Raw genomic sequence first — 19,753 nt, 5'->3', positions numbered from 1 at the left:
GCGGAGTAAACAGAACAGAATGCTGGGAGAAAGAAGCTGAGTCAAGGAGTCGTCATGATTCTCCTACCAGACACAGACGCAGGTTAAGATCTTCCCTGGTAAGACACCTCGTGGTGTTACAGGGATATTAGAAATGGGTTAGATCGATATGTAAGAGCTAGCCAATAAGAGGCTGGAACTAATGGGCCAGGCAGTGTTTAAAAGAGTACAGTTTTTGTATAATTATTTCGGGGCATAAGCTAGCCATGTGGGCGGCTGGGTGCCGGGGACACAGCCCTGCTGCTCCTAATTAAAACATGTCATGACCTGGAACAGGCCAGGTGGGAAAGATGGAGATGGTCTTGTCCCATTTATGTTTGGTTAGAAGACTGGAATTATAGCTGCGGCTTAGCAGAGAACTAAGTGTAAGCTCTTTAACATCTCCATCACTATGTTTCTGCTTGAATAGGCAGAGGAAACTGAAGACACAGCTCAACTCATAGGGTGTTTATCTGCTATGTTGAGACCCTGGGTTTGATCCCCAGTACTATATACAAAATGTGGTGGTACATTTGTTATTCTAGGATCTGAAAGGTAGAACCAGGAGGAGGCCATCCTTAGCTACACAGTGAGTTTGAAGCCAGCCTAGACTGCCTGAGAGTCTACGCAGTTCCTCCACCAAAAAGGAAAAAAAAAATTGTGATGGCAACTGTGAGCTTCGATCCCAAGCTTTTTGGAAACCTAATGAGTTCGTGTTGGCCTAAGTAAAAAGGTAAACAATTAACTAATGTCATTATTGCTAAGATTTCAAGAATATCCCTCATCTTCCACCTTCACGAATCTCTCCTTTGGGTCAGTAGATGCCACCTTTCCTCAACTGCTAGGCAAGTCTTCCCCATGAGCTGAACATCCGGATGATCTGCTAGAGCATACCACGTGACCCCTTCACTGCCTTAGGTTATCAGGATTTAGGCCAGAGTCCCAGCCCAGGGGGTTCCAGTGAAGCCACAGGCTCTGCCACTGACCCCAAATAACCAAGCAGGAGACATGTGGTAATAAGCACATTAGGGGAATTTATTTGGTACAACTACACCAAGAAGGATCAAATGTGCACTCTCTGTCTTGAGTTCCAGGAGCTCATATAATAAATAATAATAATAATAATGATAATAATAATAATAATCCAGAACTACGCAAAGAAGGAGTAGAAGTGAGGAATTAGGGGTCTGTAGAACCAAGCAGTCATGGAGAGGATTAGGTGTGGCTGATTATTGTCCCAAGACTGATCATACAGCTGCCTGGGAACAGGATGCCAAGCAGTCAGACTTGCTGTGTGTGGAACCCCACAGCGACTGCAGAAGATACCATTTGGAACAAGAACAGGCCACAAAGACAAACGGAAGTCAGTTAGTATCTGGGTCACCCTTCAGGCTTAGATCAGCATCTAGGAACATTGATATGGTTCTTCTGGGTTTAATAGAACAGAGAGGTCGGAGGGCACCTAAGTGAACACTACAGACCTTTTCTTGCAGGTGATGATAAACACATCCCCTTTAAGAAGAGAGTGGTATGAACTCCTTGGGTTAAGTTGGTCTGTAACAGGGGTCAACCTACTGAAGTGATTATTTATATTTTTTTGTTCCATTATTAAATAAAACTCAAGAGTCAGATATCGGGGTAAAAACCTGACTGAACAGAGAAGAGTGGAGAAGCAACCAGTGACCTCTCCTCTTTCTCTTTCCTCAATCTGAAAAGGGCTCATGAATCTTTCTAAAACCCTCCCTACTACTTCCTGTGTCTCTCTATACATCCTGGGCCCTCCAAAACCTCTATGGCTAATTCTTGTAAGCTAGTAATTAGCTCCACCCTCTGATTCAAGGGAAACTTTATTATCTGTCTCAGGATTGTCAGAGTGTGATCAAAACATGCCACAACTACCTATTTCTTCCAGAAGCCCTAAATCATATCAGCCAGGAGTCTCTGCAATCCCATTTGTGAGCCTGTGTGATTCTTACCACAATTCATGAGAGTCAGTCTGAGTGCTGTCAGAGAACGGATGGTGAAGGAGAGGGTACCACTGGGAAGGGCAGAGTGGATGCTGTCACTAATATTCCTCCATTCTTGTGTTTGAGAAACCGTGTGCTTCATAAAGATGCAGAGAGCAAGAGTTCAACAGAGAAAATTGAGTAAACAAACCATGTAAGCAAGGTCTAGCCTGGGAACATTCATAGCTTTGAAGGGTGGGGGTGGCATACAAGGATCGGACCCCAACAGTGAGATTCTGTGTAACAAGATGCTGAGATTTCTTTCACTTCAACATGCTATAGTCTTGGGGTGAGGGTCACAAACTCAGGCCTTAAATTTGACTGATCTATGTCTCTGTTAAAAGGTGACAGAGCAGACAGAGGTTCAGTGTGTCAGAACTCTACTTTTCAGAAAAATAAGAGGGCAGAATGAAAAACCCACAGTAGCATGAAGTCACAAGAGCCCCCAGTTCCTGCTTGGTGTCAGTGGTAGTTTCTTTCCCAGGAGGGTGGCAAGGAAGAACCAGGGTCCCCAATAATCTATTCTGGGGAGTTCTGGTGGTCTTGTGAGGAGATCTGTCCTTCTAAATTAGTTGCGAGGTGAGCTCCTCTCTCGTACATCTCATATGTGATGGAGGAGGGTCATCTGTCTATGTGTTACTTTCATTGGTTAATAAAGAAACTGCCTTGGCTTTTTGATAGGGCAGGATTTAGACAGTGGAGTAGACAGAACAGAATTCTAGGAGGAAGAAGGCAGTGAGACAGATTTGATAGCTCTCCTTTCCAAGATGGACGCAGGTTAGAATCTTCCCGGTAAGCCACCACCTCACGGTGCTACACAGATTATTAGAAATGGGTTAATCAAGACATGAGAATTAGCCAATAAGAGGCTAGAACTAATGGACCAGGCAGTGTTTAAAAGAATACAGTTTCCCTGTTATTATTTCCGGGGCTAAGCTAGCTATGCGGGAGCTAGGCGGTACAAAAAGCAGGCCTGCCAGCAGCTCATCACTACACACATGGGGCCAACAGCAGCCTGAGGTGTTGGCTGATTGTAAGGAGCACTTGAGACTGTGATCCCTGGCTCTCCAAGTTCAGGGAGAAAAATCTGGCAATGAGGCAGGTCCTTAGCCCCGACCTCAGGGACGCTTCTTATCCAGTGACATGCCCATTTCTCAACAGTTCCAAGGCAAATAGAGGTCAACATGGATGGGGGCTGAGTGAAAAGCACAAAAGAGAAGGTGTGCCAAGATGCCATGTGAATGCTTTGTGATGAGGTGCCTTCTATTGTTGGAAAGTGAAAGACAAGGGCACTGACTTCAGATCAGGGGACTCCTCATGGGAAGGAGGAGTCGAGAGAAAAGGGCTTAGAGACAAATGTGTTATGTTAGCTGTGATTTCTCTCCTGAATGTCAACCAAGAGCAAATGTGCCAAGGTACAAAAGCATCTGTACATTATTTTCTGAATATTTAAAAAAATTCTATACTTGACCAAAACTTAAAAAAACTACAAACACAAACAAACAGACTTGGGGAGAGGCTAAAAGTTGGGAGAATTTTAGGAGTTAATGAACGACTTGTACAGAATTCCTCAGTATCCTGAGTGTCTCTGACTGTTGGGACCATCAAGGAAACATCCATTTCAGTTTAGACTCTGGTTAGAGTCTGAGACAAGTTAGTCAGCCTCTGGAAGCTCTTGGTGAGACCCACCCCTGCAGCATCAGCCCTTGTTCTCTGAGAACAGCTGCTTTGCTCTAACTTAGGCTCAAGGCTCCAGGGCAGGTTCTGCTGCAGGCTCTCCTTACAAACTCTGATGTTAGCCTGTGGTCCAGGTGAGCCTCTGCCCCAACTGGGGAAAGCTCACTTACTGGGGATGGTTCTGCCAGGAGAAAATAGCTCCTGATGTTGGGGGATCTGAGAGGTGTTTTATTTTGACCACCAGCCCTCAGGATTGGGGGAGGGCGGGTGTAAGGTTGGATACAAAACCTAAAGTCATCTCCATAGTTCCCTGCCTGGCTGGGGCCACCTCCAGCCACCCTGCACGATTGAGGAGAACCACACTGCTTTGAGTAGGCTCAGGGTTTTCCCTGTGGATATATCTGGGCTCTTAATTTCAGGCCTTATTTCAGACTCCAAAACTCTCTGGATCCATTTGCTCTTGTTGGGGGAGTCTATTGTCATGTGTATCCCTGCTAGTGATTTTATGAGTTAAACCTTGACTTGTAGTCTAGATGCCAGAGCTAGAAGTATTTATGTCCTGTGACCCCGGGTACTCCTTTGGGAGCTAGGAAAGGCATTCCCCGGGAGCCTTCCTATTTAGAAAAGAGTACTGTAGGAACCCAGAATACCAGGGAGGCCATTTCCTTGCCTCTTTCTTATGATCAAGTGCTCAGTGTGTCTTTGCTCTTTCATCAGGGGTCAGGACAATTGTGTGCACACTGTACACACTCAGTAAATGCACAAGAATGTAGAAGATGAAGATCTCTGCGAAGTGGATTCCAACCTGAGAGCAAGAGACGATTATAATTAGAAATCCAGGATTGGTGCTGGGAACCCAGTGGAAGGACTGGTTCCCCGGTGCCCTCCCTATCAGACACACTGTGCAGGCTCCAGACAGCCTGGGCTCCCGCCAAGACGAGAACGCAGGCTTGAAATGAAACCCCAAGGGAAAAGTCATCCATCACACAAGGTAATGGTCTATGGAAGGATTTGTCTCCCTCCCTCTCCTCCAATCTTCCTTGGGCTAGCTGTTGGGAAAGAATCCGACTTTCCCAAGAGAAGAGAGGCCAATTTTAGAACCGTTTGCTAAGCTGGTGCCAGTGCAGGGCATTCCGCAGGGGCCCCATACTTAGGTATGCCTAGATATGCTCGGACTGACCCTGGGCCATCCTGTGGTACCCCAAGGCTCTCCGTTTGTCTTCTTTTCCAGTATCAGCCAATCGTGTGGTCATTTCATAGGATCCTTGGCTTCCTGAAGTGGTCCAGCAGGCACAGTGTTGGCATGTTCAGAGTACTCCCCATCACAACCAGAGAGAGAAGAGGGCATGGCCAGCTTAAAGTCAGCACTGGACTGGGGCTGCAGCTTGCCCATAGAGCCTTTGTCTAGCATGAGCAAGACCTTGGGTTTGAATGCTAGCTCTACACTAAAAAATTTAAAAATAAGTGTCAAGGTTGCTATTTCTTTTTTTCTCTGTGTATTGTCCACACAAGTACCAAGGCATATTCATATGGTGTCTTCTTTGTTGTTGTTGTTGCTTTTGTTAGTTTGTTTTTACGTCCCAACCAAAGTTTCCCCTCCCTCCCCTCTTCCAAGTTCCTCTCCCAACTCCCCCCTCCCCAACCCCACCCTCCACTCCTCCTTCACCTTTTCTCTTCAGCTACAGGCAAACATCCCATGGATTAGTGGTTTGCTTTTGGTTTTGTTTTTTTTGTTGGTTTTTGTTTGTTTATTCCCTTTTGAAGACAGGGTTTCTCCGTGTAGCCCTGGCCATCCTGACAAATGCTCTGTAGACCAGTTTGGTCTGGAACTCAGAGATCAGCCTGCCTCTGCCTCTGGAGTGCTGGGATTACAAGCCTAAACCACCACCACACGGCACTCACATGGCTCCTTAAGACCTGACATTCAAAATAACAATATTACAATTACCAGGGATATTGCAGATTTATAGATCTCAGAATGTAGCTCAGACCACTGAGTCAGGAATTGTGCTGTAACAGGCTACATGGTGGTTTGCATGCCCATTTAAGTTTGCAAGTACCGCTCTGTTTTGGTGGGTCTCAAGGAGGACACCAGGGCTCAGCAGCAGCAACAGCACCTGGGAGTTAAGAGATTCATAATCAGAAGTTGGTCATGGCACACACTTGGTATCTACACACATACAGACACACACACACACACACACACACACACACACATTGGCAAGGCAGAGGGCTTTAAATTTAAAGCCTACCTGAGCTACATCAGAAACGTGGCTCAACCCTATCTCAAAAGTGTGTGTGTGTGTGTGTGTGTGTGTGTGTGTGTGTGTGTGTATGGGGGGTACTCAGTGGGGGAGGGTATTGTTACAGGAAGGGCAGGCTGGCTGTGTTAAGCCTTACCCAGACCTGCAGAATGAGACACTCCAAAGACAGAGCCACCAAATGTGCCTCAAGAAGCTTTCCACAGGGCTGGAGAGATGGCTCAGCAGTTAAGACTTCTGGATGCTCTTCCAGAGGACCCAGGTTTAATTTCTAGCACTCACATTCTGTCTCACAACTGTCTCTAACTCTAGTTCCAGGGAATTTGATCCCTTTTTCTGGTACCAGGCTGTTGGTACCCAGATATATAAGCAGGCAAAGCGCCACCTCCCCCACCCCAAACTAAATAAAATATTCCTTCCAGATGACTCTGATACTTGCTCACGTAAGAACCACCGACGTGGTGGGTACTTTCATTAGAATGCAACTTTAGGAGGATGGGGAAGCCCCGTGAGTCAGTTTGGAGCCCCACCCAGTGCTCCACTTCCAACTGCACTGTGGTTGGGATCCTGGATGTCTCCAGAAGGCTCCTATATCAAAGGTTAGGAGCCTTTAGGAGGTGGAGCCTACTGAGAGGAGGCTACAGCATTGGCGGGGGGGGGGGTGCCCTTGAAGAGGATGTTGAGACCCTAAGTCCTTCCTTTCCTTCCTAGCTCCGCTGGTGTGTGCTCCCCGTCCAGGAGGCACTGTGATGCCGCATGTCCAAAGCAGCAGGGCCACTGATCCCTACCAGGGGCTTCTGACATCCAGACCCCAGAATAAACCGGTCGTCTTTAGAAGTTCTGTGATTGGGGCACTTGCCAGCAATGACCAACTGATGTGCTCGGAGCCGCAGTGTGCAGTGTCGCAGAACATTTGTTTCTTTTTTAATGAGATCATCAGAACTTGTAACTAGAAGGATGTGTGTCCCGGCATTCCGAGAGCAACGCAGATGTCGAGGGAAGTCGGGCAAATCAAGCCGTGGGAGAAGAACCTTCAGAAGACGGCTCCAGCCAACCTTGAGTCCTTTCTCTGCAGGCCTTTGACGTTTATGTTGAGACGGAATGGGTCTGAACCTGTGGAACGGTTCTGCTTCCCTTCTCATCTCCCAGTGCTGCCCTTCCTTCCTCCTCAGCTCATTTCCAATTTCACAACTCCAGGGCCCGCCTGTGGCTTGAGAAAGCTAAGCTCTCCCAGCCGGTCACTGCCTTTCACATGGTCAGGAGCTGTCCCCAGAGGCCTGGAGAATTCATCTATCAAATGAGGGGCGTCAGTGAGAGGAGTTGGCTTTCTGGCTTTTCTCCTGTGATGTTTTGGGGTCGGCTTTGCCCGAGAGCGGGGTGAGTTTGCCAGGGATCTCACTCTCACGCACAGCATTTGCAAGGGGAATGAGAGTGTTTCACTGTGAGCTGGCCTTACCAGAATGGGTTCCATGGAAATCCTTATGGATCAACATTGACTCCAGGAGCCTGGGACCAAGTCTGTGCTGCTCTCCTCCTTCATCACGCGCTTTGGGTATTTTTAGACACCACATTCTTGTTCAACGTATCCCTTTTCCCATTCAGCACCCCAAGCAGAGAAAAACTGCCTTGCCAGTTCCCTGTGCTGGAGAGTCATACATACCACCACTGCCACCACCAATTATTATTGTTATAATAATAATAATAATAATAATTATTATTATTATTCTCCAATAATATCATTATTCTCCAATAATAATAATAATAATAACAATAATAAATAATTATTTTTTAGCTGAGACTGTTGTCCTTTATAAATGAGGTTGCATTAACAGTGCTGTTAGTTAGGGTCACGGCCTGTGATCTATTGACCATCAGTCCTCAAAAGTCCAATTAAACAGACACGCAGTGACAAGCAGAGAAAGGGGCCCATTCAATGTAGCCATAGTGGGAGAAACAGCAGCAGCAAGAGGTCAAGTGAACCCTCACAGCTGTTACTAGGCTCTGACTGTGAAGTTCCCAACAAGCGGGCCTAGTGGAGGTGTGACCCTGCCCATGCCTGAACCCTTCACTATGGAAGCTCCAGTCTCTCCTGCAAGGTGGCCTGACAGTGGGACTTTGTCTGAGGGATTAAGTTCCTCTCTGGCTGGCGCCAGGGTTCCGACTATCACTTCACCTGCTTTGAGACTGCTGGAGAAATTCCAGTTTTCTGGGGACCATAGTTTCATCCGACGGCTAAGCGTGAGGAAGACATCAACAGCTCTCTTGAGAGTGTCTCACCTTGCATGGATGGTTTCAGGATGAATTTTTTATTTCTTTGTGCTAGAAGGTTCTGGTTTATAGTACAGGGTGCGGAGAGGGCGCCTGTCCTGTTCGCTGCCCACTTTAGTGATGCCTTCAGATATTAAGGCTGACTCTCGATTTTATCATTATTTATGACACCCATGGATGTATCGCCTTCTTTCCTATGAGTACAAATGCATATTTAAGTTTTAAACCTTGCATTATTTAGTCAGAATTTCTATACACTAAAGTAGATGCTTGCATTAACTTAGCCCACATTATCCTGCAACTAAGCCCCGGGAGCTGGAGGACCACAATTCATTTCCCAGACTCTCCCCTGGAGTTCCGCTGATGCTGAACCCAGAGCCAGAGGTCCCAGTCATCCTGCATCCTCTCTGGACCCAGCTCAAGAGTGAGGGGAGGACCAAGCCACTAAGGGGCTCCATTTCTAAGATGCTTCATCTTGAGGTTTTGGTGTCTCACTTCTCTCTCTCTCCCCAGTCCCTCCTAGGTTAGCTGTGTCTGGTGTGGGTCTGTTTCCCTCGGGGTGAACCAGAGGTGACTGGTTGGTTGGTGGCTTCCCTGGGGACAGCGGAGCGCACATAGCTTTTCCGTTCTACAACCACAGACCTTGCTTATCCTGGTGTCAGTTATCTGTGGTGTTAGCAGATACATCCGGAAGCTGTGTCTCTGACCCAAGACCCCGAGAGCAGAAGTGCTGAAGAGAAAAGGCGAGGGATGAGTTTATTTAGATGTGTTTTCCTCCTTAGAGAGATTTTCACGTGCTTGGCCATTGACAGACAGAAAAAGGTAAACTCCAGCCTTATTAATACTGAATTTCCTTTTTGGCTGCCTGACATGTGGTTGTTGCTTGTAGTGGGGAACTAACATATGAAATGGGGAACCAGAGGGAAGGGCTAACACACCAGAATCTCATTCCCCACAGAGGCTCGCAAAATACTGTCCTAGATTAAGATGAAATATTAATCTAAAATGTTTAAGGCTACCCTAATACACAAATTATATTTTAAGTAATTTAAGTATGTTATCCAATGTCATAAAGATTACCAGGGAAAACTAGTATAATCAGTGAAAACGAGAGACAGAGAGGGAAAATGAGGTTGTAGAATCCAGCACATTCCTCAACTGTGACATTAAGCAGACATAATTTCTGTTCAAATTAGGTAAATTAAGACTAGAAACACAAATATTTTGTTTTCTGCTCTGCTGGCCAGTATAGGAAGAATAAAAACTCAGAACCCCATGGGAAGCCACCCCTGAATCACAGAGGACTGTTCTTAATCCATAGCTTTCTAGAAAATAACAGCTTAAAGGTTATGTGTGCTCAATTATTTGTACAAAAATAAAATTTGGTATGTCTGAGGGGTCAGAGATAATTATGTCTCAGTTGGCAAGATCTGGACAGAGAAATGTTTTGACTTCTAGTCCTGGCAAATTCATCTTTTTAAATGGGAGAACCAGGGAGGTCAAATGTCAGCTGAGATAAGAAGTCATGTGACAGCTGTAGGGAAAAGGAGCCAGAGAAGACATCCTCTCCCAGAAGAGAGGGACACATGCGCGCGCGCGCGCGCGCGCGCGCGCGCGCGCACACACACACACACACACACACACACATCCATACTCCAGCTGGTGACTTTATGAAGCTTTTCTTCTATCCTGACCTTTTGTAGATTAAGACTCACTGTCAATCTGTGTGTCAGTTCAATGGGAACTCCAAAAATACGCTGCCTTTTCCTGGCAGTTCTCAAGTTTCTGATTCCTTTTTGATTCATTGGAAGCTCTTTCTCTTTGGCTCAGGTGCTGAAGAATTTCTAGGGTCCACTGTGAGTATGTGGAAAACACTCTGGATCATGTGCCCAGTGGAGCGTGGCCAGTGGGCATGCACTTCACCATGTTCGGCAAAAGCACTCCCCCCCCAGGCCTCCCAAACATCCTGGCACAAACCTCTTTTTTTCATTGTCTAAAACCTAGCCCTGCATTGTGCTGTACCCAAGTCCACCCCTCATTCTCTTCTGTAGGGCTATTTCTTTTGTATTTCAATAAATAAAGTTTGCCTGAGGATCAGAAAAGTAAAGCAGCCACATTGACCAGCCATACAGAACAGGCAGCAAAGACACACACCTTTAATCCCAGTAGCCACACGAGCTTGTGTAGAAACCAGGCGGTAGTGGTGAACACCTTTAATCCCAGAGCTAGAGAGGAATATAAAATGGGAGGAGACAGATCTGACACACAGTCTCATTCTGAGATTCCTAGAGGCAGGATCGCCATTTTGGACTGAGGTAGAGGTAAGAGCCAGTAGCTGGCTGCTTTGATTTTCTGGTCTTCAGGCTGAACCCCAATATCTGTCCCTGAGCTTTTATTAATTGTGCTTCATTCTTCTTTGTGCATCTTGCCCTCACCTCCTTCCTGTGCATAGCGCCTGTCTATGTGTCTGTGTGTTGGCAGAGAATCTTCTCTCTTTCTGTAATATACATCTTCTTCTCTCATTTTCAAAGGTGCCCTTGGTGACTTCACAGGAGACCAGTAAGTTTACCAAGAGGTACTGCAGCATCAGAACACTGAGCATTCTTCCTTCACCTTTCTGTCCCCTTTCATCTTCTCTCCAGGTCCTGATGTGGGGGTGACATATGCTGGAAATATGTTTTATTGCCATTGGTTAATAAAGAAGCTGGTTTCAGCCTAGGGCTTAACAGAATATAGCCAGGTTGGAAGAAATGTATGGAGAGAGTAGGCAGAGTCAGAGAGAAGCCATGTAGCTACCCACAGGAGACAGACGCCTCCTCCAGAGCCCACCAGAACTTGACAGTAAGCCACAGCCACATGGCGATACACAGATTAATAGAAATGAGTTAATTTAAAATATAAGAGTAAGCCAGAAATATGCTTAAGCTAGTGGCCAAACTGTATTTCAAATAATGTAGTTTCTGTGTGATTATTCCGTTAGTCTAGGCAGCTGGGAACAAACAAGCAGCCTCCCGCCAACAAGGTCCTATAGGGGCTCTTACTCATCAATCTCTCTTTGCCAGCCCCCACCACAGCAACCATGCTGAACTCATGCCTGGAGTTCACGCCTCTATAGGGCAGTAGGTGAAATCAAGCCATGGCATCTAATGGAATAGAAATCTTAGTCATGCTACATCTGCACAGTGTGACCAAAGCAAGTCTACTATAGTGAGCTTCGGTGTCCCCATCGAGCACTCACACGAGGTGGTTCACAGCAGCATGGAACCCCAGCTCTGGGAGATGTGACAACCTCTTCTGGACTCTTACACAACCCCATACACATATACTCACACACACACACACACACACACACACACACATAGATAAATAAAAATAAATGTTAAAACTGGATCACTCTGTAAAGGACTTTGTGCATACCAAACACTCTGTCAGTTTCAAATTAAACTATTATATCAAAGAAATGCAGTGCACACTTACAGGCTGATTCTCTGATTATATTTTCTCTTGTCTTTTATAAAGGACCTGCATGAGGTAATTCAAAGCTTTCAGAATTTGAAGATGGAGCTTTAAAATAAAAAAAAAGTCACCATTTTGAACTGGGGAGGTAGCTAAATGGTCAAGAGTGTGTGTTGTTCTTTCAGAGAACCTAATTTGCTTCCCAATACCCACTGCTCACAGCACATGTAACTCCAGCTCCAGGGGAATCTGACGCCCTCTTCTGGCTTTTATGGGTACTGCACTCAAATGCACATATACCTACAGATATATACACACATACATGCACTGTAGTCAATACAAAAGTTCATGTCTGGGGACTGTGAATACGAGTTAGAAAACCACAAAAATAATTTCAAAACATTTTAAATAAGTTTGTGAGTTTAATTTGGGCTGTATTTATGCGTCTCCTGGGCCACAGGCAGGACATGCTCAAACAATAGAGTTTTGTTCAGCGGTAAAGAAGAATAGGATGTTATGTTCAGGAAAATGGGTGGAATTGGAGACCATCAGGCTAAGTAGAAAAACAGACTTGGGAAGGCAAGTGGTACTGGCTTCCTTTCCTTTTCAGAAGCCAGGGAGCGTGGAGAAGGCAGGGAACGGAAATGGGGGCTACTAGGGATAGGGAAGGAAGCAGGCAAAGGGACGGTATATAATAAGATCAGTAGCAGAGGGGATGAGTGAGGCCAAATCACTTCCAAACTTGCACGGAGACCTCATAATGAAGCCCTCTGCACACTTAATATGCACTGATGAAAAATTTGAACACCGCTGAGGAAGGGTGCAGGGACAGCTTTCTGGAGAGATTGGTGTCTAGTCAGTCTGCTAAGAGGCTGCCATACCCAAAGCCCCCGAAACTTAGAGGTTCCCCGGGCAAGCAAGTGGGTATCAGAACTGGACTATTTATCCTGTCTTGGAGACCAGGCACGTGATGCTCAGGCCCTCTGTTCTTGTTCTGTCATGGAAGACCTGTTTCCTCCACAGAAGCCACGTCCCACACACAGTATGGAAAAGCCTGCGGACCCTTTTTAAAATTAAATTTTGAGTGATTTTTAATATATATATATATAATCTCAACAGCAGTTTCCTCTCATTCTCCCCTCCCTCCCCTCTGTGCTACCATTACACACACACACACACACACACACACACACACACACCTCCCTTTTCATCCAAGGCTGAAGGGTGGTACTGAATTCCAAACTTTTGCCTTGGGTGCCACCTGCTGGAAAAAATATATACTGCAGTCATTTCACCAGTCACGCTACCTTCAATAAAGCAAAAGAGACAGTTCATATTTATTGTTTTGATTTTAAATGTTTTTATTCTTCTCTCATATAGTATGTCCAGATTGAATGCCCCCCTCCTTTACCTCCCTCAGTCTCTCCCACCCATATCCCCTCTCTCTCCAGATCCACACCCCCTCCATCTCCCCTCAGTAAAGAGCAGGCCTTACAAGGCACAGTATGCTACAATAAGAGCAGGCACATACTGTCCCATCAAGGCTGGATGAGGAAACCCAGTAGAAAGAAAAGGGTCCCATAAGTAGGTAAAAAGAGTCAGTGATTGACCCCCCATTCCCACTGTTTGAAGTCCCAAACTTGGTAGGGGTCTGACCAAGATACTCAGCCATAACATATGCAGAGCACCTAGGTCAGACCCCTACAGGCTCTCTGATTTCTGGGAGCCCCTGCAAGTCCCAGCCAACTGATTCTGTGAGTCATGCTCTAATGATGTCCCTGACCCCTCTGGTTCCTCTGATCTTTCCTCTGCAGGACTCCTGGTGCTGCACCTAATGGGGTTTACATTATTTTTTAGATGGAATTTATCTTCTCTCTGCCTCTCTGGCAGGCTGGAACTTGCTATGTAGCTGAGGCTTGCCTGTGGAGTTCCTTTCTTTTGTTGCTATGAGCCGGACTTACTAGCCTGCAACCTATTGGCAGGCAGAACACGACAGCCTACACATCCTTTGCTGGTGGATCCGAGTCAAAAAATGGACAAAGTCCAGGTCACACAACAGGGGAGCAGAGGAGATAAGTCCGGCGTTAATCATCTGCCTTACCGAATTCCAGTGAATGGTCACTGCTCTACTCTGTGTGAACTGTTTTGTTTTTGTCACAAGTTCATAGTGCCACAGAGCTGTCCTTAAGACCCTGATAGCAACAGCAGTAGCCCCCAAAGCAAGGCAATGACCAAAAGTTCACAGTTGGTACCGTTTCCTCTTCTTTATTTGAAAGAGTATTGCTCACTGCGCGTGACAGAGCCTGGGCAGGCAGTGCAACCACCCTGCTTTCCCAACTAGTTAGAAGATCCACACACCAAGGCACAGTCCCCAAGTGCCACCATGGAGAGATGGTGGGGACCATCAAGAGGCAGGGCTTTGTAGAAGCTCTTAAGGCAATTGGAGGATTGCTCTGGAAGTGTCTTGTAGGACCTCAGGCCAATCATTACTGATCTTCACTTCCCGGTCTTGAGGAAGTGATTCTGCTCCACCTCATTCTCTACATGAAATGCTGGCTCCTCCCAGAACAAATCAGTGAGACCAGAAATTTAAAAGTTCGGTAGGAGCCCACACAACCCTTTTCCTCTATAAGGTGATTGTGTCAGGCATTTTGTTACAGTGATGGGAAGCTAACTAAAGGTGGTAGGAAGATGGCCTATCTTCGGCAAGTCCAGTCTTTTGAAGATTCCTTCCAGGCTGGGTACCGTGCCTCAGCGTGTGGACCAGGGAGCTGTTGTTGGGACTAGAGCCAACTGCTGAGACTAGAACATAGATTCCGTTCTGTCTGTTAGCCTGCTCTTTCTATGTCACGGCGACTTTTTCACCTGTTGCCTTTGTCTCCAGACTCCCATCTTTTCCATGATTCAGGTCTCCCCATCTCTTGCTGCGGTTACAGCAATGACATCACCCTCAGGGGACCATCCTGTCCCTGCTCCATTCAGGATAGCCATTCCCTCTTGTGTAACATCCTGGATTCTTGACAACACCGGCACGCCAATCAGCTCCTCTCTCACTCCTGCTCTCCTCTACGGCCTGTGCTCCACCTGCGCCCAGTCTGAACTCCAGACATAGAGGAGCACTGGTCCCCATTCAAGCGTCCTCCACTACCATCCCTACCTCTGTCTGTCCAGCATCATACTTCCCTCCCCTGCTGGGAATTCTTTTTCCTCCTCCAGGTTCATCCCCAGTCACCTCCCTCTTCTTCTTGTCTATGCTCTGGAGGCCATCTTTCAGGTTCCATTCTCCTAGGTCTTGCTGCTTCCTCCATAAATAAGTTGAGAAGGAAGCTCCCATCTCCCCTTGCAGCTGCAGAGTGCTCCCGCTATTCTTTTGAGTTCTGACTTTATAAGGGGCACCTCCCATTCTCACTCCCCTCACTCCCACCTCTGGCCAAGTCACAGCACGGCCACAGCTACCTGCAGAACTGCTCAGCCCACTTGACTCGGCATGCACACTGTCTCTGCAGGAGGCTGCTCAGAGGCTTCCTGCTGCTCCCAGGCTCCAAACCTGTCCTTGGTCCCTTCTAAAGACTCTCTGAAGCCACTAGACACTGAAGCAGGCAAGTTCTCCCAGAGGCCTCTGCATCATTCCTTCCTCTGGGTGGCAGAAACATCTTGCAGAGCACATTCCTAGGGAAGAGTAGTTTGTGTAATTAGTAACATGGTGGCAGGGTCTAGATGGCCATTTACGTGCAGGATCGCTAGCCTGGAGTCTATCCTGCAGCCTGAGGTCAAAAATGCTTCATGAAGTCTTTAATCCATTTGGACTTGAGTTTTGTGCATGGTGATAGATATGGATCTACTGAAAAAGCCTGAGATAAAACCGGACTCGCTGAACATAGCGGACAATGAGGACTACTGAGAACTCGAGAACAATGGCAATGGGTTTTTGATCCTACTGCATGTACTGGCTTTGTGGGAGCCTAGGCAGTTTGGATGCTCACCTTACTAGACCTGGATGGAGGTGGGTGGTCCTTGGACTTCCCACAGGGCAGGGAACCCTGATTGCTCTTCTGGCTGACGAGGGAGGGGGGCTTGATTGGGGGAGGGGGAGGGAAATGGGAGGCTTCGGCGGGGAAGAGAGAGAAATCTTTAATAAATAAATAAAAAATAAATAAATAAAATGCTTCATGAATGGATCAATTCACTCCTTAGCTGCTTTGCTGGAAGGGTTGTGGTTTAATGGCATTGAGGTTTGGGGTTTTGGCTTTAGAGGGGCCAGCTGTTTTTATGGAGAGTCCAGGGCATAGATTGTGATCTATGTGGTTTCCTCTGTGGTGTGGATGGGGACTCTAGCTCTGAGGATGGGTGTACGGGGAGAAAGAAAGCTAGATTAGAGCTGAGGGAGGCTCTCTCAGGGCCTTAAGGAGGGAGCAAACCATGAAAAGTCCAGTCTGTGAGACTCACAGAGGCCCAGCTGCCTCAGCCTCTGAGTGCTGGCCCTAAAGGCGTGCACTAACACCTCAGAACAATCTTTACTTGTCCGTTATTCCTCAGAAAAGCTGGGGACAAAAGACAAAGCCACAGGCATAGTTTCTCCTATGATGGCAGACATCTTCCCAAACACAAGGTCCGAAGTACACACCCTCAAGTCCCTTCCTGGACAAGCTCTGTCTGGCTTCTCTGTTACCATGGACACCTAACCTGATCTCTTGCCTTTCCTGCCGAGTCCTTGTTTCTTGGCTCTGAGGCTCTCCTTGTGGGGCGCGATGGAGTTGGCTTCTTCCCATCGCTATATTGGGAATTAGCGGCCTGCCGCTGTGAATAAAGCGACCTTTGCCTTCACGTCCTTATTCTGGAAAGAGACTCCTATTCACGGCTGTATTTTTAGTTGTGGCTATGGTGAGAGACTAGCGGGAGGGGTGGAAAGGCCAAAGCCTGTTGCCTCCAGAGCCGTACGCCTGTGGCTGTGTCCCCTGTGCACAGGGATAACCTTGGAGGCTGACGTATCATCGATGATGCTGGTCACCGCTGCTTCCTCCTCAAGGCTCCGAGTACGCTTAGCAAGCTCGGTTTTCCTTATAAACCACTGGGAAGATAATGTCCCCAGGAAGACTCTCCACGTGCTGTCCCTTGGGGGTGGTGGGACATCTTTTGCCTTTTACCAACCTGGAGGCCAGAGAAGAGTGGGATCCTACACCAAGCGAATCAAGGAGAGATGGCCACCAGCCCAGGGCTTTGCAACCTCTTGCCTCTCAAGGACTCAGTTAGGGACCGGGAGTAGGGAGGAATGTGGCAACCTGAGCAGGTACAGCAGCATGGGAGTTTCTTCTGCCCCCCTACCCTCCTTCAGTTGTCTCGAAAACTTAGATAACTGCTACACCTAGAGATGGGTGTCTGCCCAGAGGCTTTGCTGCCTCTACAATGGCTCTTAGCGGTTCCAGCGACTCATGGTCACCCTTGCCGCTTCTACTCTGCCTGTGTGAAAATGGGTTCGCAGGTCCAAACTCTTAGCTCTCCTCTCCTGGTGACAAGGGAAGCTTCAGTGACACAAGTAAAGGGTACTCATATATTCTGCTTCCTGACTCTACGGGAGAAACGCTTGCCAGCCTGTCCCAAGTCCCTCACAGGCACTGACCTCCGTCTGTGGACTCTGCCATACAGCATGTGATGAGACAGAGCAAGGCAATGTCTGTCTTGAGCTCTTACCATCTGGTATGCCACTCAAGGAGTGTTCCTGCAAAGACACAAATCGCATGTGGGAGGAGGCTTGGCACTCGGTCCCGAGGGATCTCAACAACCATTCCTTTCCCCTGCATCCACAGACACTGGACTTCGAACTCACACTCCCAGGTAGTCTGCTCTGCTCTGCAGTGTCTGACTACTGAACCCTTGGTCTGAAACAATTCAACATGCTGCCTGGAGGGATATGACATCTGAAAATAAATGATAGGAGGCAAAGGTTAGCTTGTCTCAGGCTGGTCCCTTACCAACTGGCCTCCCAGAAAGAGGAGGGGTGCCAACTGAGATGCAGTGCCATTGAAGTCTGTCCTGTCTGACGCTGCTCAGGCTGGTAGCACTAATATGGCCTCTCTCTTGCTAGCTTTCTGTGTCCCAAGACTCAACTGAAGCTGCAAAGCTCCCTGGGGAGGAACGGAGGGCTGGTGTATTGCATAATGTCACCAGGCAACCCAGGTTGCTCCTCTTTTATTATAAGCTTGTTTGTGCTGGTGCTGTTTAGGCCAAGCTGGTCTCTAATCAGAGAACTCAAGACCACACAACCCCAAAGACAGCCTGCCTGATAGGTTCCTGGAGCAGCAGTGATGATGAGGTTCTGGTTACTGCCTATACCGGCTGGTTTTATGTCAACTTGACACTGGTAGAGTCATCAGAGAGGAGGGAACCTCAACTGAGAGAAAGGCCCCTTAAGATCTGGCTGTATGGCATTTTCTTAATTAGTGATCAGTGGGTCTGGGCAGCCCATTGTGAGTGGTGTCATCCTTGGGTTAGAGGGTTCTATATGAAATCAGGCTGAGCAAGCCATTGGAAGCAAGTCAGTAAGCAGCACCCCTCCATGACCTCTGCATCACCTCCCGCCTCAAGGTTCCTTCCCTGTGAGTTCTGGTCCTTGCTGCTTTCGATGATGAGCTGTTACAGGGAATTGTGAGTGAAAAAAACCCTTTCTTCCCCAACTTTTGGTAATGGTGTTTCATCGCAGCAACAGAAACCCTAACTAAGACACTGATGTGTGTGTGTGTGTGTGTGTGTGTGTGTGTGTGTGTGTGTGTTCACAGGCACTCATGACAAGGGGGACACGAGGAGTCAGAAAATAGCTTACATTGTTAGTTCTCTCTTTCTACCATGTCTATCCCACAGATTGAATTTAGGCAATCAGGTTTGGCATCAAATTTTTTTCGCTGTGCCATCTTATTACATAGGTACTTGCTTGTGTGTATGTGTGTGTGCATGTGGATACCACAGCATGGTGTGGAGGTCAGAGAGTAATTTTTAGGAGTATCTTCTCTCCCTTGACCCTGTAGATCGTAGGGATCAAACTTGGGTCATCAGATTTTGCAGCAAGCCACATTCTTAGCCCCGACTTACCTTTTGAGTCAGTTGTCTCTCACTGAACCTGGAGCTCTCCTATTGGCTAGCCTGGGTTGGTTCTTGCTCTTTCCACCTTCCCAAGACTAGGATTATAGGTTCATGCCTCTGCACCAGGCTTTTTACATTGAATCTGGAGATCAAACTCAGTTTCCTTTAGTTGTGTGTCAAAGACTTTATGCACTGAGCCATCTTCCCAACTCTCATGCACTTGTGACACAAACTCTGCTTCTGTGTTTGTTAGTGTCTCAGGGAATACTACTCTTAGAGACAATGGTATAAGCTAACCCACACTGTATTTAGTGTGTTGCTATATTTCCATCTGGTGTGTGTGTGTTTGTGTGTATATGCACTTCAGAGAGTATTTAAATAACACTGAAGTACAAGACACAAACATTTTTATTTTATTTATTTTGTTTGTTTGTTTAGTTGGTTGACTGGTTGGTTTTCGAGACAGGGTTTCTCTGTGTGGTGTAGGAGGTCCTTCTGTATTTGTGTTGCTTTCATTGGTTATTAAAGAAACTGCCTTGGCCTTTTGATAGGGCATAACTTAGATAGGAGGACTAGACAGAACTGGACGCTGGGAAGAAGAACAGAGTGGCAGACACCATGAAGCTCCTTCCTGAGACTGATGCTGGTTAGACTCATGCCCGTAAGCCACAGTCAAGTGGCAATACACATTAGTAGAAATGGGTTAAATCAGGATGTGGAGAGTTGGCAAAGAAGAGGCTAGATATAATGGGCCAGGCAATAATTTGATTAATGCAATTTCTGTGTGATTATTTGGGGGGTAGCTGCTAGCCAGGCAGCGGGACATGGCTCGCTGCTCCTCTTTCTACATCTGTGTGGCCTTGGATGTCCTGGAACTAGCTCTGTAGACCAGGCTGGCTTCAAATTTAGAGAGATCCACTTGCCTCTGCCTCCTACATTCTGGGACTAAAGGTGAATGCCACCACTGCCTGGCCAGGCATTTACTATTTGTAA

This window comes from Microtus oregoni, unplaced genomic scaffold, assembly GCF_018167655.1.
Source record: "Microtus oregoni isolate MIOR12 unplaced genomic scaffold, Mior012 000002F_ref0000024, whole genome shotgun sequence".
NCBI lineage: Eukaryota > Metazoa > Chordata > Mammalia > Rodentia > Cricetidae > Microtus > Microtus oregoni.
This window is presented reverse-complemented; position numbering follows the sequence as displayed.